The sequence below is a fragment of the Heteronotia binoei genome, chromosome 2 (assembly GCF_032191835.1).
Source record: "Heteronotia binoei isolate CCM8104 ecotype False Entrance Well chromosome 2, APGP_CSIRO_Hbin_v1, whole genome shotgun sequence".
NCBI lineage: Eukaryota > Metazoa > Chordata > Lepidosauria > Squamata > Gekkonidae > Heteronotia > Heteronotia binoei.
The window spans coordinates 32042453-32067301 of NC_083224.1; the positions used below are offsets into that span (position 1 = coordinate 32042453).

Sequence of the window (24849 nt, forward strand, 5' to 3'; positions counted from 1 at the left end):
TCTGGCAGTCAGCAATATATTGTTGCACAGACAATTGAAAACCACCTAGGAAAAGTCCACAGGCATTAAAGGGACACAAAATTCCATTGCAAAAGATCCCCATCCTGAACAACTCCATTGGACAGAATGATAACAGTGTATGAACCTTCCTATGGGGATTCCTAGGATTTTGGGAAATTGGCAATTGGATTTCAGAGTCCTGTAAAGCCACCTAAATAGCAGAAACATAATTTTGCAAGACAAATACATGTATTTTTTTTCCTAAATCTGTATAATGTATATACACTGCAGTCCCCCCCCCTCTGCCCACTATTTGCTCTCTAATCAGAGTTGCTGTAATCATGAGGGGAACAAGCAGGGAGGGCAAGGAAGGATTTTCAAAGCCTGTTCCTGTCCCTAGTAATGGAATCTTTAATTATGTACCAGTTTTAGGGATTATGCTGCGATTGGCCCCATGGAACCTTTACGGTTTGCTTACATCAACTCTTTAGTAGAAGGGCTGTTAATAAGCTGGACTCCTGCTTTGTATGTATGTGTAGCGGAAATTTGATAAGTGGTGAGTCATACAGCCTTCTCCATGAGTCTGCAGAATCCAGGACAGCAGGGGGTTAAATCCTACACAGCATTGTAAATGAAGAACACCTGGGATGGGAGAGCTGTGTAGATAAGCAGCAGGCAACTGTGGAGAGAGGGCAGTGACGGCTTCGGTGATGGCTTCAGTGCCAGATTCAGTGGCAGCTTTGGAAGACGGTGGCTTCCGAAGGCAGAGGGAGAACAACTTCAAGCACAGAAGACAGAAGGGGAGTGAAAAGGCCTCGCAAGGGAGAGGACAAACTTCTAAGCGGTGTACAAGCTGTAGAAAAACACTGCACTCCAGCCTGGTTTCCTGGACAGACTGCTAGCCTCATGAAGTAGACTTTTCTTTCTTCTTATAAAGCTCACCTGGGTGGATGAGGGACATTTTCACTGTTACTCTTTGTTAAAGCTGAATAAAGCTGCATTTCTGGACCACAATTTATTGCTTGTAGGAATCTCTAGAACCATGGGTAATGCAGTATGTATAAGCTTTGTATGTATTTTAGCTCTGGGCCTAATTTTTGTTCATTATAATGGCTTTTAACAACATAATTTTATCATATGTGTTTTGTCAGCTCCCTTAGAACCAACAGAAATTAGAACCGGAACTAAAATACATACAAAGCTTGGAATACCACATTGGGAGCCTAGCTTTTCAAACACCCAGCTATTCACACCAAGTCTTTGAGTTAAATAAGTTTATTGAAAGTGCTGTACTCTTTTCAAGATTCAAAACACACACAATTCAAGAAATCAACAGATACGAGAATGTGATCTATTCAGCTAACAAAACCAATGACAAATTTTAAAAAAAATGACAATAACAAAAACAGTGACAGAAGAATAGATGCTTTTGAGCTGTGTTGCTGGAGAAGAATCTTGAGAGTCCCTTGGACTGCAAGATCAAATCAGTCAGTCCTAAGGGAAATGAACCCTGACTGTTTCCTGGAAGGTCAGATGCTGAAGCTCAAATACTTCGGCCAAAAAATGAGAAGGGAGTACTCACTGGAGAAGACCCTGATGCTGAGAAAGACAGAAGGCAAAAGAAAAAGGGGACAGCAAAAGATGAGATGGCTGGACAGCATTACTGATATAACTAACACAAATTTGAGCAGACTTTGGAGGATGGTGGAAGACAGGAGGGCCTGGCATGACTTTGTCCATGGGGTTGCAAAGAGTCGGACTCAACTGTTGACTGAACAACAACAAACTTCCTAAACAAGCTAAGCAATCCCTTTAACAGACAAGCATGGCTAAACACTCAATCTCTTTTGTAGTAATCAATATCCATGGAGTGATCAATTCCTACTCTACAAGAGTCTTATTGAGGGCTGGTCTTCCTGAAATCCATTCTGTAAGATTCTGATCAAAATGCCCCAATCTGATTTGTTTTAGAAGGAGTTTTTAGAAAGAAACATAGGATGAAATCATATCATTAGAACTAAGAGATAGGATGTTATTATCACTGCTGTTGTATCTTTGGATCACATCCAGTCAAACTGAAGCCAGATGGTGAGGCTGTGGCTCAGTGGCAGAACATCTGCTTGGCATGCAGAAGGTCCCAGGTTCAATCCCCAGCATCTCCAGTTAAAGGATCTGGAGGTAGGTGACGTGAAAGACCTCAGCCAGACCCTGGAGAGCTGCAGCCAGTCAGAGTAGACAATTCTGACTTTGATGGACCAAAGATCTGATTCAGTACAAGGCAGCTTAGCATGTGTTCACTGTGTGACAGGCACAGTAAACCAGTTAATTTATTCACTCCCACAATGGAGGCAAGTTATCAAAGCTACTTTAACCTTATCTGTCCTTACTAATGAGGTCATAAAACTCAATGAGAGGAAAGACTGGAGTTCAGCCAGAGGCTGCATACAGACGCTGTATTAATTTAATTTGATAGAATTTACACCCTGCCTTTCTGCCCTCCTAAGAACCAACAAGGGGGCTGACAAAACACACACGATAAAATTGTGTATTTAAAAACCATTATAACCAACAAAAATTAGAACCAGAGTGAAAATACATACAAAGACATAAAATTCATAATTAAAACGTTGGGTAGGAAGGAGGGATCAGTGAGGGATTGCCAAACGAAACAAAGATGTCTTCACTCGCTGGTGGGACATGGCAGCAGAAGGGGACAGATAAGTCTCCCTGGGGAGAGAGTTGCTGTTGCAATCAAAAAGGCCCTCTTCTCCTGGGCTGCCATTTGCCTAATCTTAGAAAGCAGAGGGCACCTGAACCAGATCCTTGGAAGATGACCAGAGTGGTCAGGTTGGGTTCATAATACTGTATTGACCACAGGGTTCAGGTGAATTAATAATACTGTATCTAAGGTTTATTTAGATCCAGGTGGGTAGCCGTGTTGGTCTGAAGCCATAGAACAAAACAGGAGTCAAGTTGCACCTTTAAGACCAACAAAGTTTTATTCCTAATATAAGCTTTTGTGTGCTTTGTGGAAGCTTACATTCTGAATAAAACTTTGTTGGTCTTAAAGGTGACACTTGACTCCTGCTTTGTTCTAAGATTTATTTATTTATAGTTTATTAGATCTATATCCTATCCTCCCTGCCGAAGCAGGCTCAGGACAACTCACAGGCCAGTTAGCAATATAAAAACATCAATAATAATTCCCTTAGGCTATCGAAGATAGCGGTGGAGCACTTGTGAATCCATATTATCTGATTGCTTTGGTTTACTTGAGCATTTGACCACTAATTGCTTATAAGGACTGATTCTTTTATCAGCTATACAAACAGGAGCTGCTTACATAGACATCAATAATAAAACAGAAGCATATTAATAACAGAAAACAATAAAACATGAAAATTACAGTTGGTGCTACTTTAGTTATATAGATAACTAGGTGGGATCCAGGGGTATCTTCATGATCATGGTTAACATCCAGTGGCTCGGTGATGTTTCCAGCAGGTAGTTTGTACAATCACCCCCTCCAGTTTTATACTCAACGGTTAAATGCAGAGTGGAAAAGTGTAGTCTTGCAGGCCTTTCAGAACTGGGAAAGGTCCTGCAAGGCTTTAACCTCATCCGGGAGTTCGTTCCACCAATAGGGTGCACTAAACTATATAGAAGAATATATGAAATACTGGAATTAATATACCTTGCACTGATTACACAGCAAAAACATGTAACACCTCTTTCCCCCATCCCTGTAGATTGGCTGACTATTACAACTGAGTTGAGGTGGGAGTGGAGGGGAACAAGGCAAAGCCGACCCACTGCAGATCTGACAGCTCTGTGAAACCTGGTGGCCCTCTCCATTGAGCAACTTGGATCACTTCACCTAAAAATCAGAGGGGATTCTCTAATCTGATCTGAACCCCTCTGAATCATACCAGCCATCTTGGAAATGATACATAGGCAATAAAAAAGGAATGAGAAACTGGCCCCGCCCCTACTGCCTCCATTTTAAGAAAATATTCTCATTTGTATGTTGCCAACGCCTGCTTGTGAAATACCTGCAGATTTGGAGAGCGGAACCTAGGAAGGGCAGGGTTTGGAGTACGATGCCACAGAACCCACCTTCTAAAGCAGTCATTTTATCCAGGGGAATTGGTCTCTATCTTCTGGAGATTAGTTGAAATCCCAGAAGACAACCCTGCCTCACCTGGCAACGGAAAACTGAGCTGTGCTGGTGGAGAACTGGCCAGCTGGCAACCCTGCCTGGGGTGGAAAGGATAAGAATGGATGAAGGAAAAAGCTTAAACCCCCCCCCCCCCCAAAAAAAAAAACCCTTGATCCAGCATGGTGTAATGATTAGAATGACAGACTAGAATCTGAGTGGCCACGGTTCAATTTCCCACTCTGCATGAAAGATTGCTAGGTGACTTTGGGCCAGTCCTACCCTCTCAGCCTAACCTACCTCACAGCCATGTTGTGAGGATAAAATAAAGAGAACACTGTAAGCCATTTTGGATCCACACTGGGGAGAAATGGGGACTATGTGAAGTAAAATAAATAAATGTTAAAATAGAGCGGCCCGTATTTGCCGTGGCAGCCAGAGTGAAGGCAACACTAGAACCGTTGCGGCAAAAGCAACAGACAAAAAACCCTGCAATGCCTACCTCTGGTCCAAAGGAAGCAAAGCTAGTGACATCCTGATGGATACAGACATACTATAGGGTAGCATCCACTGAATCCAGTAAATTTCTCTACTTCATCTAACTTTGTCTTCCCAAAATGCATTTCATATCACTATAATGGAAGCAGCTAGGGTTGCCAGTCCCCAGGTCCTAGCGGGGTTTCCCCGTCTCCAAACAGTGATGTCATGGCACAGAATCCCAAATGCAACGATGTCACCACGTTGGGTACATTGCTCGGCTACACTCTGGTTTGAGAGCAAAACTCTACAGTTTGGAGCCAGTTTTACCACAGAGTTTTGCCCCAAAACCAGAGTGTCGCCATGTGATGTCCCTGACATGGTAATATCACTTCCAGGTGATGTCACTTTGGAGACATCCCAGAATGCTCCCCCCGCCCCCAAATCCCCTTGCCAGACAAATGAGGGGACCTGGCAATCCTAGAAGCCACCTCCCACTCCAAACTGAAAATGTTGTTTCTTTGACTTTGAAGATGGGAAATCCCTCTCCCCTTGCTCTTAAATACTTGTCCATGGCATATTAGCTGTCTCTTCCTAAACAAAGAATCTAGATGCCAACCTTCTCCACAACCAGCTTTTGCAAAGATATGAATAAGAACGGGAGAACTCTGGGGATCATGATGAAGTTGATGGGCAACAGATGCAGGATGGACAAAATGAGATTATTCGATAAGCTAATTACAGAATTCAATGCCTGTGGGATGCAGTGGAGGCTGCTAGCATAGATGGCTTTAAAAGGGGGGTTAGACAGAGGAGAGGTCCAAAGGCAATCACTAGCCCACATCGCTGAGGCAATACCAGAGGAAGGTCATGACCTCTTTGCCTTGTTTGTTGGCCGCTGTGCAAAGCAGGATGCTTTACTAAATAGATCATTGTTCAGATCCAGCAGGACGTCTCTTATGTTTATGGGAACTGAGAGGAAGGAATTAATGTCAGGAACTCAGAAATCCCTGTGGCACACAATGCTGTTGTGGAAGGATGGGCCCATCCATGATGCATGGATTGGGGGGGGGGGGGTTGAATCTGCTCAAACTCCAGGTAATGTGAATGAAATGGTGGGGTGGGGGGAGCCAAGATCAGATGTGTCCAGATTTCTCTCTTTGCTGCTTGCTTCTCCTCTGCCTCTGAGCCCCCTCCCATCAGGTCATTCACAGCACTGAGGATCTCTGAAGAACATAAGAACCACCTTGTTGGATCAGATCAGCAGTCCAGTATCCTGTCTCCAACCAGTTCCTCGGGAGAGCCAACAACAGGGTCTAGATGCTAAGGCCTTCCTCTGATGCTGCCTCTTGGCTCTGGGATTCAGAAGATTAGTGTCTCTGAATGTGGAGGTTCCCCTCAGTCACCACAGCTAGTAGCCATTGATAGACATCCTCCATGAATCTACTTAATCCCATTTTAAGCTGTTTATTCCTGTGGCCATCACTGCATCCTCTGGCAGTGAAGTCCACATTTTAGAAGAGGAGGAGGAGACTGGATTTATACCCCACCCTTCACTTGGAGTCTCAGAGCAGCTTACAATCTCCTTTCCTTTCCCTTCCCCACAACAGACATCTAGTATGGTAGGTGGGGCTGGGAGAGCTCTTTTAAGAATTGCTCTGGGAGAACTTGTGGCTAACCCAAGGTCACACCAGCAAATCATGTGGAAGACTGGGGGGGGGGGGATCAAACCCGGTTCTCCCAGATTAGAGTCTGCACTCCTAACTGCTACACCAAACTGACTCTCTATACCAAACTGGCTCTTTTAATCACTCTCTGTGTAAAGAAAGACTATCGTTTTGTCTGTCCTGAACCTATTGCACATAAATTTCACTGGATTCCCTTGAGTTCTAGTGTTTTGAGAGGGGGAAAAAAGTTTCCCTTTGTCAACTCTCTCTACCTCATGCATAATTTTATAAACCTCTATCAGGTCCCCCTTAGTCGTCTCTTTTCTAAACTGAAAAGTCCCAGATTTTTCAGCCTTTCCTAATCAGGAAGGTAATTCAACATGCTAATTATTTGCTGCCTTCCTCTGTACTTTTTCCAGCTCTGCAATGTCTCTTCCTCACAGAGCTTTTAGGATCCATGCGCTGCTTTGTTTACTCTAAATCTTTAAAGCAACTGATGGAGAGTCTGTCATGCCTCATTATGTTTTGCATTATTTATGCCCCTGTCAAGTAACTAAGGACTTATTATGTTTCGGAGGGGTGACAACAGTCTCTGTGTGTGTGTGTTAACCCTTCCACTGCTGGAGTGGGGCTTACCATACCTTTTCAGCATTTTCACCTAGCACAAAGAGGAGGAAGGGACAATAGGAAGCTAGAGTGCATGCTGTCCTGGTAAGATGCTGGGAGTTGTCTATCTCTCTGCTCTTTGACTAAAGCCATCTACCATCTTTGTGAATCTCAAGTCAGAGCCTTCCATCACCTCCTTGGAGGATGTCTGTTGGTTTCTCAAAACCATATTGTTGGGCATTGTAGAAAATGGTATACTGGAACAGATGGGTGCCAAGGTCATCGTTTGCTAAGGGCATCAAAAAAACCTTGGGCCTGCCCTGGTTGGGTTCATCTATGAAGTAAATTTGGATTTGTGGGTCATCATACCAAAGAGTTCAGGGCACATCCTGTATTTGCATGCTTGTAATGTGAGGGAAGCTACAAGAGCTCACCTGCTTTCTGGAGTGATATCTTCTTAGAAAGGATTTATCAGAAAGCTTTCCTGTATTAAAAGGGGATTAGGTTGATTCATGGAGAATGTCTATCAATGGCTACAAGCCACACATAGTGGCTTAGGGGAACCTCCACATTCAGAAGAAGAAGAAGATATTGGATTTATATCCCACTCCGAAGAGTATCAGAGCGGCTCACAATCTCCTTTACCTTCCTCCCCCACAACAAACACCCTGTGAGGTGGGTGGGGCTGGAGAGGGCTCTCCCAGCAGCTGCCCTTTCAAGGACAACCTCTGCCAGAGCTATGGCTAACCCAAGGCCATTCCAGCAGGTGGAAGTGGAGGAGTGGGGAATCAAACCCGGTTCTCCCAGATAAGAGTCCGCACATTTAACCACTACACCAAACTGACTCTCAGAGGCCCCTGATCCTAGAGCCAGGAGGCAACATCAGAGGAAGGCCTTGGCCTCTATGACCTATGGCTGTCCAGAGGAACTGGTTGGTCAATGTGTGAGCCAGAATGCTGGACTAGATGGACCACTGGAAGATCCAGCAGGGCTCTTATGTTCTTACGCTGACCCTTAAAGCTCTGAAGTGCCTTTAAGTGCTTTTTAATCCTTTCCAGATCCCAGATTCAGGAGAATTCTTTTGATTTCAACTATCACCGCAGGAGCACTTTAGACTTATTCATAAAGAAGCTCTTAAATAGAAAGCATTTTCATACACCTGATCTCTCATGTTATTGCTAAGAGGAAGATATTTTCCACATCTGCCTTAAAGGGAGTTCTCATAAAGGGGGTCCCCAAGGCATTCCCATAAAGTAGACAGAGATGAGAGATAGCATCCCCATCGAAGTGCAGCCTCCTGAGACTCTGTACAAAAGGGGACATTAAAAATTAATAGTAAAGTTCTGTTTTTTTGTTGTTCACTGCTCTGCATGTTATAGAAAGGTTTGCTGAAGATGGCAAGGAGGACTGCCATCTGTGGTGGTGGAAAGGGCTGTTAAGACCAGTGGAGGGCGATGCGTGCAGAGGAGGGCAACAAAGATGGTGAGGGGTCTGGAGACCAAGACCTATGAAGAAAGGTTGAAGGAACTGGGCATGTTTAGCCTGGAGAGGAGGCGGCTGAGAGATGATATGATCACCATCTTCAAGTACTTGAAGGGCTGTCATCTAGAGGATGATGTGGCATTGTTTTCTGTGGCCCCAGAAGGTAGGACCAGAACCAATGGGTTGAAATTAAATCAGAAGAGTTTCCGGTTCAACATTAGGAAGAACTTCCTGACCGTTAGAGCAGTTCATCAGTGGAACAGGCTTCCTCAGGAAGTGGTGGGCTCTCCTTCCTTGGAGGTTTTTAAACAGAGGCTAGATAGCACTTGACAGCAATGAAGATCCTGTGAATTTAGGCGGAGGTATTTGTGAGTTTCCTGCATTGTGCAGGGGGTTGGACTAGATGACCCTGGAGGTCCTTCCAACTCTGCATAGCAACCCTGGACTTCCTTGGTGGTCTCCCATCCAAGTACTAACTAGGGCAGACCCCGCTTAGGCTTCTGAGTTCTAAGAAGACTGAACCATCCTGCACCATTCTTGGTGGTCTACTATCCAGCAGCGGCCCTGCTTAGATTCTGAGATCAGACAAGATGAAGTCAGCCTCTGGGCCATCCTTGAGGGTCTCCCACCCAAGCACTAACCAGCGATGACTCTGCTTAGCTTCCGAGCTCTGACAAGACAGGGATAGCCTGATCCATCCAAGTCAGGGATGTTTTGCACCAAGCTTTTAAACACTCACACAAGGATGTTCTTTTTCAAAAGGGCCTTATTCTGCTCACTGCGCTGATTCTTCATTTACTTCATGTATATACTGCTCTTCTCCCCAGTGAAGACTCAAAAGTAGTTGGCCTTGTTCTCTTCGCCTCCACTCTGTCTCCCCAACCACCCTGAGAGGTAGGCTACGCTGACAGTGTGTGACTGGTCTAAAAATAACTCGGCAAGCTTCCATGGCAGAGCAGGGATCTGAACTTGGGTTTCCCATATCATAGGCCATCGCTCTAATTACTACACCACACTGACTCTTTCAGCTTGGCTGAATTGTTGGCTACTTGTTTGTTTGAAGGCCTTAATAGGGAACTGTCCACTTAGCAGTAGGTCTGTCAGCCTAGTGGTTTGTGAGCTGCTTGGATTCTCTTTTGGGAAGTCAGAAAATAACATTCACTTTTTTATCTTGCAGAACCTTCTTTTACCAAGAATCGTCTACTTTGCATTCTATTCTCCTGTGTCTAGCCTTTTCCTCACCAATATTTGCATGAATTACAAACGAAAGCAACACTATCTTGGGACAACAGAGCTGATGGTACCTGTAACCACAGGCACAAGGTAGAGAGAAAATCAGAGATAATCATCACTTAATGGGGCTGGTGTTCTAGCTAATGGTTTTAATTCTGCAGTTTCCTTCCTCCTCCAGCCTCCATAAGCAATTTACTTTCCCCATTACTGGACTGAGGCAACAAGCTGTTACAAAAGACCCGGGAGACTTAAAGGTGCTGAAAGCGCACTTAATCCATTTGCATGTTTCCATTATGGACTTCAGCTTTCAGGCAAAAGCATCTGGCACTGCACTTCTTTCAATCTCCACTTTGGGGCAAACGTCCCTTCTTCCTTGGTGTGCTTTTTTTTCACTCTCCAGAGGACATGTGCAAAATGCTGCCAGGACGGAAAGATCTGCAACCATCAGGAACTTACAGATGACTTGTGTGTGAGGCAGCATGGTCCACCCTACTTGAGGGAGAGGCTGCTGATGCGCACGCCTTGAGAGGTAGAGTCATGCCATTCTGGTGGAGTGATGCAACAGCAACTGTAAGATGTACATTTCCTTGCAGGGAAGGAGAGCAGGGCATGTGAGTATACAAAGGGCCACTTGAAGAATATTGGTTTCAGGTTAGCAGCCTGGATCTTCTTCATAATCTCTGTGCAGGCACTGAGAGCTCACAGAGTTGACCTACCTGGTTGGCAGCTGATGAGACCAGGAGAACAGGAGTTGAACACTGCCCTGGTGAAGGCAGTACTGAGTCTGGGCAGATACCTCAGACCAGGGGTGGCCAAACTTGCTTAACGTAAGAGCCACATAAAATAAACATCAGATGTTTGAGAGCCACAAGACATGAACATCAGATGTTTGGGAGCTGCAAAGCAGGAAGGCAGGAAAATATATAGGGAAGGTGGAAATAAAGCAATTCTCCAAGTGATTTAGAGAGACAAATGCCTTCTCAAAGTCAGCTGATGGGGCAGTGGGGGCTTCGAGAGCCACACAATATGTGGGAAAGGGCCACATGTGGCTCCCGAGCCACACTTTGGCCACCCCTGCCTCAGACATTAATGAAAACCTTCATGAAAACAGATGTCTGAAACCAGGCTGCTGCTCTCCACAAGTCTGGAAGGGCAGAAATTCTGCTGGAGATTGTAGATGCAGCAACCGCCATTACAGAGACAGCTCAAACAATGATTTGGCATGGATGACAAGCCCACTCACGACAAAGGCAAATAATGGTCTATGGCTCACGAACTGTGGAGGCACCAAGCTGTCTTTGAGCACCCAGCCATAGCAAAGGGATTCTAATTCCTTGTGGAAGGGAATGGTCCGATTTTTATCATTTGGTGAAGTGAAGAAACCTGAAGGGGTAATAGGTGGCAGTACTTTTTCAACGTTCAGACACACTGAGGGGGGCATCCAGAGTACAGCCTGAATTCTTAGCAAGGGTGCTTGGTTTCTGGTTATTTACTAAGGGATCTGGGAAAACATCTGATGCTCTGTATCAGAAGATCTGGACTCAGAAGAGTCAACTTCCTCTTCCCTAAAGAAGTAAGAGGAAGGAAGTTTGCAACAATGCAGATGCTGCCTCAGTCAATGAAAAACTGAGCATGATGATATTTCTGGCTCTCAAAGTGCACATCAGCACTTATTTCCTTGTTTCGGACAGGGCCACCTGCAAAATGCTTCCAGGTTAGCTCTAGGAGGTTGTGAACATCACTCTGTTCAGGCATGGAGTCCCATTCGTGTGCCTGAAATCGAGACCATGGAGAATGAGTAGCAAACTTGTCTCACAACTGCAGATAAGGAATTTATATGTGTAATGCTAACAAATTTGCATGGTGCTGCAGGGAGGAAAGCAAGAAGATCCCAGGTGCACCAGGACAGCTACATCATGCATTTATATAGGATTTAAATTTGTTCCAGGTTCAATCACACACACACCCCTCATTTGAGAACTCAATGGACAGCGAGAGATGCTTTCGTTGAGGGAATAAGAAAAGTTTGCATCTGAAATTTGCCTTTGATTTCCATTTTACACATGTCAAAACTGCCACTTCGTGTTGTGGTCACAAACTCAACTGCATCTGTGAACTGACCTCCAGGGCTTCTCTGGTGGAGCCCTGGCACTCAGTCCAATTTCTTTAGTGAAGCCCCGTCAATTAAAACAAACTGGTTTAGGTTTTCAGTTCAGGTGCAGAACTAGAAGAAAAGCAACCAGCAACTGTGTGCAAACCACACAATAAAAGATATAAATCCTATAAAGTCTCTTTGTTGTCTGTTTGAAATAATACCAAAAACACAGAATTACAAAAATGTCGCTAAGGAAAAGGATCCACGAGGCTCAAAAATCAAATGTCCAGAAACTGCTTAGTCCTTTACTCCTCTTGTTCAATTCTCTGTGGAATCCAAATTCCTTGAAAATCCAGGCTCCGGGGATAATTGTCCTTTACGTGCTCGTTGACTTTTGGATCATGTTTTGCATGAGAATGCTTCCTCATAGAGCCAACCTGCTATAGTTTTCCTTTTGACATCAACCACTTGATCACAACTCCATTAGGCACCAGCTCAATCAGCTGAACAAGAGGAGTGAAGGACTAAGCAGTTTCTGGACATTTGATTTTTGAGCCTTGCTGATCCTTTTCCTTAGTGATGTTTTTGTATACTGTGTTTTTGGTATTATTTCAAACAAACAGAGACAACAAAGAGAGACTTTATAGGATTTATATCTTTTATTGTGTGGTTTGTACACAGTTGCTGGTTGCTTTTCTTCTGTTATATACTGTGTTGCCACTTTCTTTGGTAGCAGGTACAGCACTAGGCTACATGGACAGACAAATCCCACAGGAAAGCCTGAGAAGTGAAGGGGGTTGCAGGGACAATGGAAGGGGGTTGTAGCGACAACGAAAGGGGTTGCAGGGAAACTTGCCTGGCTTTAGGGGAACTTTCTTTCCTAACCTCTGTTGTGGTGACCAGCTGGGCAAGGGACATTCATTTTGACTTAGAACCATTTGCACAATCTAGGACCCCTATGCAAAAGACCTGAGAGTAACAACTTTATCCACATTTGCAAACAGAATGCCCAGTACATTAGAGACAAAATCGTTTGTACATTATAGACAAATTGCTGGTGTGGTTTGGTGCCAAAAACCAGGACTTGAATTAGATACAAGCCATGGAAGTGTGGGCCACGCCCAGAAATTTTATAAATATTGTGGCTATTAAATCTCTGATTTGACCCTGATTAAATAGACAGTTTAAGATCTGGGAAGAAAACAGAGAACTGCAGCTGCACAGCAGTTCCTCTTTTTGGGTACCAGTTACGACATCTTGAGGTTAGCTTCAATAGAAAAAAAATGTTTTTCTGAAGGGACTTTTGCAATGTCAAGTGAACCTGGGCTGGGAAAATACTGAGAGGAGTCTATGTTAGGATGTAACAATGGTTAGAGTCAATTACCATATATAGAAGCTAAAGGGGAACATGAAAATAAAGGTAATCAATTAATTATAAGGTAAACTGATATAAGCAAACTGATATATTCATATGTATGAGTGTTGCTATGATGCCAAATAACCAACCAATACTTGCTAAAGTTGTGATTTCTATGTATGAAATAAAAGAGGAAGTACAGAAGAGTATATGTATAGTTTTGAAACCACCCTGCAACAAAGGGGTTCTGGTTTTATTTATTTTTATTTATTTATTTAATCTAATTTATATCCCACCCTCCCATAATGGGCTCAGGGCAGCTAACAACAGTTTAAAAACACAAAGAATATTAAAAACAACATGCAGTAAAATCAATTCCATACATTTTAACCATAAAATCCAAGATGCACGTCGATGTCCCCTCTCACTTATTGCAATAAAGCTTAAAACTCTTTTTCCACTGACCCTGTCCTGTGTGGGTTATTGGCCAAACTCAAAGGGAACACACCTTTGTGTGGTAACACAAGGAAGCCCCACCTGTATTTTTTCTCCCACAAAACTAGCATGATTCCCACATACCCTATTTTGCACAGAAGAGGGAAGAAGAGGGGAGAAGAGGAGAGAAGAGGGGAGAAGAAGAAAGGAGAAAGAAGGAGATGATATTGGAGTTATACCCTGCCCTTCACTCTGAATTTCAGAGTCTCAGAGCAGTTTACAATCTCCTTTACCTTCCTCCCCCACAACAGACACCCTTTGAGGTGGGTGGGGCTGAGAGAGCTCTTACAGGAGCTGCCCTTTCAAGAACAGCTCTGCCAGAACTATGGCTGACGCAAGGCCATTCCAGCAGCTGCAAGTGAAGGAGTGTGGAATCAAACCTGGTTCTCCCAGATATAAAAGTCCGTGCACTTAACCACTACCCCAAACTGGCTTAGCCAAACTTAGCATGTCAGGAAGTGTGGTGCAATATAAGGCATCTGGATGGTGAGTGAGTCAGACCGACACTGACTCATTCCTGTTGTGCATCAGTGCCCAGTGCTAACTTGCATGCATTCCATGGGCCCCAAGCGTGGGAACTGTGTGACTTGAATGGATCAGGTGCATTTGATGAAAACATGCAGTCCTTCAGTGTGTATACCCTAAGCCTATCATAGTGATTCTCTGAACATTTTCAAAGACCTTGAAACTTGAGTTCAAAAATAAGATGTCAAAGCAGAGAACACGGAAATGGTAGCTTGTAAAGCTGATAAACATGAAAGGTTATTAGCTTAGCTGCTGAAGACTAATCCTCACAGTACTGCGGGGGGGGGGGGGGAGGGACACACAGTGGTATGCAGTTACAAACAAGAACACTGAAAAACTGCGGAGGAAACAAACAGGAGTAGAGGTCCATCTGTGGCTATTAGCCACAAAGTATAGAGCAGGAGTGTCAAACATGTGGCCCGGGGGACAGATCAGGCCCTCGGAGGGTTCAGCTCCGTGAGCAAGTCTGCTTTCTTCTCCTTCTCTCTTGCTTCCTTCTTTGTCGCAGCTTGTTTTTCCAGGCTTGCTCAATTGCACAGGAGCTATAGAGCAAAGTCTCTGTTTTCTCCATTGGCTGAGGCTCCTCCTTTGGGGAGGAAGGAGGGGGGAGGGACAGCTTGCTTTGCCAGGCTCTCTCAATTGCACAGCAGAGCTACTGAGCCAAGCCTCTCTTCCTTCTTTTGTCTCAGGCTCCACCCCCTCCTCATTCCCTGGGGAGGGAGGGAAAGAGCCAGAGCTTCCTGTACCCATGTCCCTGGATCCCACAGGAGAGATACCAAATTTTTTAATTGTGTTTGTCTGCGTCCATTATATCTCTGATACCTGGTATTACACTTTATGATACACATGGCCCGGCCCAACAAAGTCTTGTTTATGTCGGATCCAGCCCTCATAACAAAAGAGTTCGACACCCCTGGTATAGAGGGAACACTATGTCTGGGGCAGTGATGTTCTATATTCTTAGTGCGTGGGAGGGGGGGCAACAGCAGGAGGGCTTCTGGAGCTCTGGTCCTGCTGATGGACCTCTTGATGGCCACTGTATGACACAGTGTTGGAGTATACTTGATAATGCAGTTCAGATCTCCCTTTCCTTGTGAGGTGTAAAGTCCCAGGCAAACTTCAAGAGATCAGGTTTTGCTGAAGAAAAAGACTGGAGAGAGGAGGTTCCAAATGTTCACGTGGAGGTGGAGAGACTGGTATATAGACAAGATTGGATGCATGAAACAGCCTCAACCCCATTCACTGCCAATGTCCCAGTCCTTACCAATATAAACTCTTTGCACATGAAATACAAAACCACTTTTTTTTTCTTTTACAGCCATCATCGCAGACTGGGCAAACCAGTTTCAGTCCCTTGTTACCCTGTAGGCAAGTGTGACTCAAGACACATTCTGTACTGACAAAGAGGAGCCAAATTGCCCATTATGCCTTCTAACTGATAAAAGGGGAAGCATCTTTATACAAAGCGGGGTTATGGTTGCATTGGACAGTGGCTAAATAGCTTTCCTACTCCTGATATGATCCAGGAATATAAGGATTTATTGGATCCTTTGTAAAGAAGAAGAAGAATTGCAAATTTATACCCCGCCCTTCTCCCTGAATCAGAGACTCAGAGCAGCTTACAATCTATGTCTTCTCCCCCCATAACAGATACCCTGTGAGGAGGGCAGGGCTGAGAGGGTTCTCACAGCAGCTGCCCTTTCAAGGACAACCTCGGCCAGAGCTATGGCTGACCCAAGGCCATTCCAGCAGGTGCAAAGGGAGAAGTGGGGAATCAAACCCGGTTCTCCCAGATAAGAGTCTGCACACTTAACCACCACGCCAAAATGGCTCTCTTCCATCGAAGGTTCCATCCAAAGAGAAACTCTGTCTCTGTGTTCTATGAATTTATGGGATGTAGCCAGCCTAATTTTATCCTTGGTTGCACTCAGGAGCTATGTCACCGACCAGAAATGCATTCCACTCTAATTTAAAGCTATCAGGTCATTCACTCGCACAACCGTCTGTGGACCAGATTTTCATGAGATATAAGAACAAAGGCAAGTCTAGGCAAGCCCTATCAACGTCAGATCTTGGAAAGAAAACACGGCCGGCCCTGGCAAGTAACTGGAAGGGAGATCTCCAAGAAAATACCAGGGCCAGGACGCGGAGGCAGACATATCAAGCTACTACTCTGAAAAGCATCCTAGCCGCAGTAGGAGGTGCTAGAAGTCACCATGACTTCCAGGCATGCAAGTATATGCGCACGCACACACACACACACACAAAGAAAAAAGAGATACACATACAAAATGTTCAGCAAGGGAAGGAATTAATACAGTGGAAAACAAGGCTGGGGCTACTGTTTGAATATTCATAAACAGTGTAGTACATTTGCCACTACTTTCTAACTTGGCCTATTCTACATCTGTGAAGACATTTTATTTTAGACATCCGCACTCTGCTTTTTAGATTCATAAAAAAAGGATGATTCGGGCAAGATATACTTAATACTCTGACATCTGTACATCTACAAGCATATATTTTTAAGATCTATAGCCAGTACTTAAAAGTAAAGGTGCAAGCACCAGTCGTTTTCGACTCTGTGGTGACGTAGCATTACAACGTTTTCATGGCAGACTTTTTACAGGGTGGTTTGCCATTGCCTTCCCCAGTCATCTACACTTTCCCCTCAGCAAGTTGGGAACTCATTTTACCGACCTCGGAAGGATGGAAGGCTGCGTCAACCTTGAGCCGGCTACCTGAACCAGCACTGGGATCGAACTCAGGTCATGAGCAGAGGGCTACGACTGCAGTACTGCAGCTTTACCCCTCTGTGCCATGGGGCTCAAGCCAGTACTTGGCTCAGTATAAATTAAATCTGGACAGTGCTGTCGGTATAGGGATTCCAAGGCTGGTCGTTTACTTCTTTCTAGGAATGCAACAAGTCCAAAACATTTTGGAATACAGTTTTAAACTGTTCTGCACAAACAACAGGGTACACAATTCCGTCAGAACCATGAGAACTTTAAACCATTTGGAAGACAAAGGAAGTATAACAAGTCTATTTGAGTGTAGCTAAAACGGCTATTGGCTTCTACAGGACAAGGCAAAAAAATACATTTTGAAAGGGCTTTATAAGATCCAAGTTACAGCAATAATGTCAAAGAAAATTTACCCAAGTAAGATAATGGCACATTGGCAGGATCAGTTTACTTAGCTTCCTTAGCTTTTTGGAGCGAGCCATTTCAGAACAATATCAGATTATGCACCCCCCCCCCCTTATGATTTCATCCATGAGAGCTATAATGAGATTCTGGGTTTTGTAATCAATTTATAACCTGATTAAGTAACTTTAATAGTGTATGCACATGGTGAAATATGTACATCTACATGGTGTCCTGTATCCTATGCAGCTTGAACAGATTGTTATCTGATTCAGAGATGGTACATTTTGTACATCATTTTGTACATCATGGAATTAATAGGGTGAGCTTTAATGTTTTACTAATTTTGTTATGTGGGATTTAACCTAATAATTTTGTGGCTATGTCCGACTGCTACATTTCTCATTCCTTATTCATTAAAAAGGGTGACTGAAAAAGCCACTATTACAATCAGTTAAATTCTAAGCTTCCATATGTGGGAATTATCAGCTCATTCAGAATTACTGAGGAAAATAGATGGAGGGGGGTAGCCATGTTGGTCTGAAGCAGAAGAACAAAGTTTGGGTCCAGTTGCACCTTTAAGACAACAGTTTCATTCAAGGTATAAGCTTTTGTGTGTGCACACTCTTCTGCAGACACAATTAAATGGAAGTTACCAACAGTCCATACACATAAGTAGAGGCTGAGCAGTAAATAAGCATACAATATAATGAAAATGTTTAACAGATTCACAGACCAAACAGGAATAACAAGCTTAGTTTATATTGTTACCATGTGTTTGGGTTTAATTTTTCTTTTCGGGGAGGGGGGGACATATTGAAGGAAATATGTCAAAATTGAACATTGATGGGTAGATGTATCCTTAACTGTGGAGTACTGTGTGAGTAATCAACTGAGTAATTACTGTGAGTAATTAACTCATTATGTTCCATCTATCTCCCCTCGAGCATGGAGGCAATTTTACAGCCCCTTGTTCTTTGAAGTGGGGTAACTGCCGGTGTAGAGTTATCTCCCCTGTCCCCAGACCAGAGAAATACATTCCAATATACAGTATGTCACAGAAGTGAGTACATCCCCTCACATTTTGTAAATATTTAAGTATATCTATTCATGTGATAACGCTGAAGAAATGTCACTTGGCTACAATGTAAAGAAGTGAGTCTACAGCTTGTATAGCGGCGTAAATGTGCTGTCCCCTCAAAATTACGCAACACGCAGCCATTAATGTCTAAACTGCTGGTAACAAAAGTGAGTATACCTCTAAGTGATAATGTCCAAATGGGGTCCAAGTAACCGTTTTCCCTCCCTGGTGTCATGTGACTCATTCGTGGTGCAAGGTATCAGGTGTGAAGGGGGAGCAGGTTATCACTCTCACTCCCTCATACTGGTCACTGGAAGTTCCACATGGCACCTCATGGCAATGAACTCTCTGAGGATCTGAAAAAATGAATTGTTGCTCTACATAAAGATGCCTAGGCTATAAGAAGACTGCCAAGACCCTGAAACTGAACTGCAGCACGGTGGCCAAGACCATACAGCGGTTTAACAGGACAGGTTACACTCAGAACAGGCCTTGCCATGGTCGACCAAAGAACTTCAGTGCCTGTGCTCAGCATCATATCCAGAGGTTGGCTTTGGGAAATAGACGTATGAGTGCTGCTAGCATTGCTACAGAGGTTGAAGGGGTGGGGGGTCAGCCTGTCAGTGCTCAGGCATTATGCTGCACGCTGCATCAAATTGTTCTGCAGGGCTGTCATCCCAGAAGGAAGCCTCTTCTAAAGATGATGCATAAGAAAGCCCGCAAACAGTTTGCTGCAGACAAGCAGACTAAGGACATGGACATGGATGGTGTCAAGCGTGGTGGTGGGATTGTCATGGTCTGGGGCTGCATGAGTGCTGCTGGCACTGGGGAGCTACAGTTCATTGAGGGAACCATGAATGCCAACATGTACTGTGACATATTGAAGCAGAGCATGATCCCCTCCCTTTGGAGACTGGGCCGCAGGGCAGTATTCCAACATGACAACGACCCCAAACACACCTCCAAAACGACCAATGCCTTGCTAAAGAAGCTGAGGGTAAAGGTGATGGACTGGCCAAGCATGTCTCCAGGCCTAAACCCTATTAAGCATCTGTGTGGCATCCTGAAACAGAAGGTGGAGGTGCGCAAGGTCTCTAACATCCACCAGCTACGTGATGTCGTCATGGAGGAGTGGAAGAGAACTCCAGTGGCAACCTGTGAAGCTCTGGTGAACTCTATGCCTAAGAGGGTTAAGGCAGTGCTGGAAAATAATGGTGGCCACACAAAATATTGACACTCTGGGCCCCATTTGGACATTATTATTATTATTATTTATTTGATTTATATATCCCGCCCTACCCCACCAAGGCGGGCTCATTATCACTTAGGGGTGTACTCACTTTTGTTGCCAGCAGTTTAGACATTAATGGCTGTGTGTTGCGTAATTTTGAGGGGACAGCACATTTACACTGTTATACAAGCTGTAGACTCACTACTTTACATTGTAGCCAAGTATCATTTCTTCAGTGTTATCACATGAAAAGATATACTTAAATATTTACAAAATGTGAGGGGGTGTACACCCACGTAAGTCCTGAGGCTCCGCGCTGCACGTTGCAGGCATCCTCAACGAAGGGCAGTGAGGAACCTAAGTCCTAGGCTAGGCGAGCTAAGAGATATTGGAGACCCAGCAGATGAGCCAGCTGCCGCCAGCTCTCTAGGCACTATCCCAAAAGTCCCTGGGTCTGCTTCGCTAGTGGCAAAGAGACCTTAGTGTTAAGGGCACTGATTTCCCCCCAAAAGTCCCTGGGTCAGCTTTGCCAGCTGCAAAGCAACCTTAGTGTTAAGGGCACTGATTTCCTCCAAAAAGTCCCTGGGTCAGCTTCACCAGCTGCAAAGTGACCTTAGTGTTAGGGCACTGATTTTCCCCCAAGAAACCAACCCATGTGGTCGCCATGGCTTTCTTTGCAAGAGAAGAGAAAGAACTTTTGCTTAGTTGCAGGAAAAACATCCCTGCAGTCAGCAAGTAGTTTTAAAAATCTCCCCCTCCAAATTCTTAGGGCACCTGAAAAATAGCACATAGGAGCCAGAGAGCATCTTGAAATATGCTGCTAGTTCTTTCTCTTGACTGTGCCTTTAAGAGAATTTAGTGAAAGGAGCAAGAAGCTCTCCCTTAGGGTTAATAATTTGTCCCAGGTCTGAGGAGATAGGCACCCTTCCCAGACGAAAAATTTCCTTTTTGCTTAAGGCCAACTGAGGAAAAGCTCAGGATCTGAGACTTTTAAAAACCTTTTGGTGAACTCAGGACTGCCCCACTAAGGAAAGGTGCAGGGGCAGTGACTTTTGATTGGTTTGGAGGCAGAGGCTAGAGAAAAGCCCCTCCTGAGGAGCCCAGCAATGTGTGCAAGGCCATAAGCCCATGCCACACACATTTGTTAGTGTTTCAGAGGACTAAGAAAGGTCCTGCTACTCCCTCCTTCACTTGTGAGACACACAGAGGTGTCCTGCAAGTTCTTTGCTTCCCAATAGGCAGTAAAGTGCCAGAGAAAGCTCCTGCATCAGTTAATTTTGGTGGCCTGTGGCTAGGCACCTAACAGTGCAGGAAAACCAGCCCTGCAAGTAAGGTAAGAACTTTGAGAGGAACTAAAATGTAAGCCATGGCATTTTTAGCACAGGAAAATAAAGAAGTTCTAAAACTAGAGAAATGGCTAGCCAAGAAAGGAAACAATCCGTGGCTGGCAGGATCTTTTAAGAGCCCCGATCCCTATCAGCTCTTCAGAAGTACTTTCCAAGATCATTGCACAAAGGCCAAGCTTAGTTCTAGCAAGCGAGACCGTTTTGCATCTTGGGGATTATTCACAGCCCTGCAGGATAGCTCAGCTATGATTAAACAGCTACAGGAACAGCTAGCCCAAAAGGAGCAAGGACTAGAACAAACCCTCAAGAATCATGAGACAGAAAAGGAACAATTGTGCAAAAGTAATGAAGTATTTGCCAGAGAGATCATGGAAGAGAGTAATAACTTAGAGTGTGAGCTTCAGCATAAAAGGGAAAAGGTGGACAAGCTTAAGCTTGAGAAACGCGCCTTAACCCTGGCACAACAAGATACTCTGCCAGCCCTAAGACAGGCCCAAACCCAAGTAGCTACACTTGAGCAAGAACTAGAGGAAAGCCAGGCACAAGTCAGAAAATTGCCGAATAGCTGTCTGAGAAAAATCGGAAGGTGCGGGAAGCGGTCAGTCACGAGGCTTGCCAAAGAGAAATAGCTATGCTTAGAAAGAAGTTAGAAGTTAAGAAAACCATGATAGCAACTATCTCGGCGCCTGCTCTCTATGACTTTTTGTCAGACGAGGAGAGTGAAGATGAAGCAGTCGGGAGGGTTAGAGCAGGACAGCCAGCCCCAGCCCGTCTTGTGGTTACTAGAAAAACTACCACCAGGAAACAGGATGGATCCGAGTCTGTAAAGGTAGTGAGGGAAACTAGAGAGTGGCGAGTGGAGGATATTAAATTGGCACATCAGTTCCTTGGCCAATACACCCAAGACACTTCCATTATGTGGATGGCACAAACCTGTAAGGAATACCCGGGGATATCTATCAAGGAACTGAATCAGGTCCTGAAAATGGCCGCCACTGGTCCGGACCAGAAAAAAATAATCCAGGCGATAGAGCGCAGATGCGCTGACGTCCTCACCACCATCTTAGAATGGATGGCTGAAGTAATATCCTACACGTGGGATGGAGATGCCATAAGGCACATCTACTACCACAATGTGCAGAGCCCAGACGAGGCCCCTGCTGCATATTTAACAAGGAAGAAATTCCTAGCAGCAGCAACTAAAATAATTTTACCCAAAGACAGTGGAGAACCAGATTATGAGAATCAAGATTTCATATCTGATGTGATCACAGGTCTCAATATACCCACCCTGGAGTTGTTAGGCATAGCAGCCGTGAGAAAAACCACCTGGAAAGATCTAGAGGCTAATCTCTACCAAGTTGACAAATTTATGTTAAAAAAGAGTCGAATGAAAGCTGACTATGCAAGAAGGGAAATATTTCATGAAGACTACACAGTTAGATTAAATGATTATGAGAAGGAGATAGAAGGGTTCAGGGCTGAGAAACATGAGTACCTAAAAGACAAAAAAAAATCTAACCCACACTCTCCAGGAGGTCAAATGCAGACTGGAGAATGTTTTAAAGCATGCCCAAGTCTCTGAACAGAAAGTTGCTGTTTTAGAAACACAGCTCACTCAGGCACCCTGCTTACTGGAATCAAGAACAAGAGGGGCATGGAGAAGAAAGCCAGAACTGGAAGTTCCAAAACAATGGCCTTGGTTCCAGCTCTTCTTGCCATCCCCAGCTTGCCCCAAGGGTTCCCCTCCACAGGCTTATGCTCCTAGGCAGACACAGTCAGCCTCAGACCAACCCTGTCCTCACTCGGCCCAGCGGACCCCTCGAGACAAAGTCAGAATGGCAGCTTGGTCCCAGCTTAGAGCCACTGGAGCAAACATGAGGCAGTTTGATAAGCAACTCACACATGTGCTGTTAGATGCCCTTTCAGATGCCATGAAGCCACCAGGGCACATGGCTCCCAAAGCCACAGGGTTTGCAGAAAATGGATATAGCTTCCCCAAAGCTACTGCTTTGGAAAATGTTCCCCCAAAAAGAAAAATAGGGAAACTTACAAATCCTACTCAGGAAAAAGATTTAGTAATCAAACAGCTTGCTAAGAAAAATCAGGAACTTCAGCAAAAGTGAGAAGCTAGTATTAAAGAAAAGGAAACTGCCAGTCTCCTGCAACATGTCCTGGAGTCTTGCAGGACCACAGAGAGGAGATATGGCGGGGCAAACCCAGCTGTGCAGCCCCAGACTTCTTTCCCCCATGAAAATGAGAAAACTGTTTCAGTTCTCTTACCCCATAATCATGAAGGAAATGTGGTCTCTGAGCCTATACAGAGTTCCACACTCATGGCGCAAGGTATTCCTTTTAGCAAGGACTTGCTCCAGACACTCCCACATGAGCAAGCTCAGTCCTTTTTGCCAGAAATTTTCTGTCCTTAGCTCATCCCATTTGGGGAGCTTGAAAGCCAGAATTCTGTGGAACTTCAGAGAATGGTAGTCCCACATGGGTAGGCAAGGTTCCTTTGTCTCTGAACCTCCCCTCACCCAAAGGAAAATCTAACTTATAGACTTGAATGTCTCTTAAAACAGAGAGACCTGGCTTTGTAAGGTTTAAAGGTGAGAAAGACATCTTTTCCCTTGACTAAATAAGGAAACATAAAAGCAATGATTTGGAGATCTCCTGGAATCCCAGGAGGATTCCAGCCTGCAGAGTCAGTTTTCTCTGCAAGGTAATGGGAGTTTGATGTAATATCTTCAGTTTAACCCTTTAAAATGCCAGAATCAAGTACCTGAGAGAGGTTGAGCTAGTTTTTGTTAATTCAAAGCACTCAGAGCAAAATGTAAGAAACTGACCATTTTAACTTTCAAATTGGCTGAATGAAAATCTGTGAAACTCCCAAGTTCATCTTTCTCTCTTGCTTATAAAGTCAGAAAATATTTATTGCCTCAGTTCTATGAATCTTAAATGGTATAGCCTCTGAGCTTGTACAGAGTGCCTACAGATTAGCCCAAATAGAGCTGGCTAAAGTATTGCAAATGCTCAGCACTCTTCCATCAGGAAGAAATGCTAATTGTTCTCCCTCTTGCTCAATGGAATCTGTAGCAGTAAAGATTTGATAAGTAACTAAGGCAAAGGAATAGAGTTTTAAATGCATTGCCCTGAGAAATTACATTTTTGTTTATCTCAGGTCTCCTTAAGGTACAAGCAACTCAGTGTCTTTGAGAGAGAGCTTCATTTTCTTATAGACCTATAACTAGCCAGTGGCAAGAAAAACAATAGTTTTTGTTTGCCACCATTCTTGTAAAGAACTTTTTGTCCCAGTATCTTCCAGTGGATTGCTGGCTAGGAAAACTTTTTGCAGAGCCTCAGAAGAGATCAAATTAAGTGTTTGTAACATAAGAGGTTAGATTGAGTCAGATTGAGGTGACAAAAGAGGAGGTCCTACAACTGATAGACAAATTAAAAACTAATAAGTCACCGGGTCCGGATGGCATACATCCGAGAGTTCTGAAAGAACTCAAAGTTGAACTTGTGGATCTTCTAACAAAAATCTGTAATCTTTCATTGAAATCTGCCTCCGTTCCTGAGGACTGGAAGGTAGCAAATGTCACCCCCATCTTTAAAAAAGGTTCCAGAGGAGACCCGGGAAATTACAGGCCAGTCAGTCTGACTTCAATACTGGGAAAGTTGGTAGAAACCATTATCAAGGACAGAATGAGTAGGCACATTGATGAACACGGGTTATTGAGGAAGACTCAGCATGGGTTCTGCAAGGGAAGATCTTGCCTCACTAACCTGTTACATTTCTTTGAGGGGGTGAACAAACATGTGGACAAAGGAGACCCGATAGATGTTGTTTACCTTGACTTCCAGAAAGCTTTTGATAAAGTTCCTCATCAAAGGCTCCTTAGAAAGCTTGAGAGTCATGGAGTAAAAGGACAGGTCCTCTTGTGGATCGGGA

General features: G+C 44.3%; 1 protein-coding gene across 2 annotated transcripts in view; it reads right to left on the minus strand.

Annotated features, from left to right (window-relative positions):
- The window catches only part of RTF2 (replication termination factor 2), an 89641-nt gene that overhangs the window by 15119 nt on the left and 49673 nt on the right, over positions 1 to 24849 (minus strand). The gene's annotated exons all lie outside the window — the stretch shown is intronic.